The sequence below is a fragment of the Meleagris gallopavo genome, unplaced genomic scaffold (genome assembly GCF_000146605.3).
Source record: "Meleagris gallopavo isolate NT-WF06-2002-E0010 breed Aviagen turkey brand Nicholas breeding stock unplaced genomic scaffold, Turkey_5.1 ChrUn_random_7180001925045, whole genome shotgun sequence".
NCBI lineage: Eukaryota > Metazoa > Chordata > Aves > Galliformes > Phasianidae > Meleagris > Meleagris gallopavo.
Window position 1 is genome coordinate 1 of NW_011187465.1, and position 462 is coordinate 462.

The following is a 462-nucleotide window of genomic DNA, read 5'->3' on the forward strand; positions in this document are numbered from 1 at the left end:
TGGTGCATTTGGAACGCTGGCCACGCATCTTGTATTTGATGGGATTGGAGGCCGGAGCTCTGGCGGGCCGTGGAGAAGAGGACGTTGCTCTGTGGTGGTTTGTGTAGAAGATAGGGCAGGTGGTGTTGGCGTTGAGCACCTGTATGTTTGAAGGGAGCAGCAGCAGCAGCTGGAAGTTGGGAGTGTTTGTTGGGTTTGTGAAGAAGGGTGCTGGGTGGGGCAAGAGTAGTGTGCAGGGCCACGTGGGTGAGAGCTGAGGGGAGGTGAGGTGAGTTGGAGGCTGTGTGCTGGGGAATTAGCTCAAGTGGTAGAGCGCTCGCTTAGCATGTGAGAGGCAGCGGGATCGATGCCCGCATTCTCCAATGCTTTTCAGCCCCATGCCTGCATTCTTGGCACAATGGACACCATGGCCTCTGGAGCTGCATCGGGGACCTCTGTGTGCTGGGCTACAGAGGATGGAGA

General features: G+C 57.1%; 1 non-coding gene across 1 annotated transcript; it reads left to right on the plus strand.

Moving 5' to 3' along the window:
- The first annotated feature begins 289 nt into the window (after window positions 1-289).
- On the plus strand, window positions 290-362 carry TRNAA-AGC. The gene has a single exon. It is a non-coding gene; the product is annotated as a tRNA-Ala (tRNA).
- Window positions 363-462: the final 100 nt, after the last annotated feature.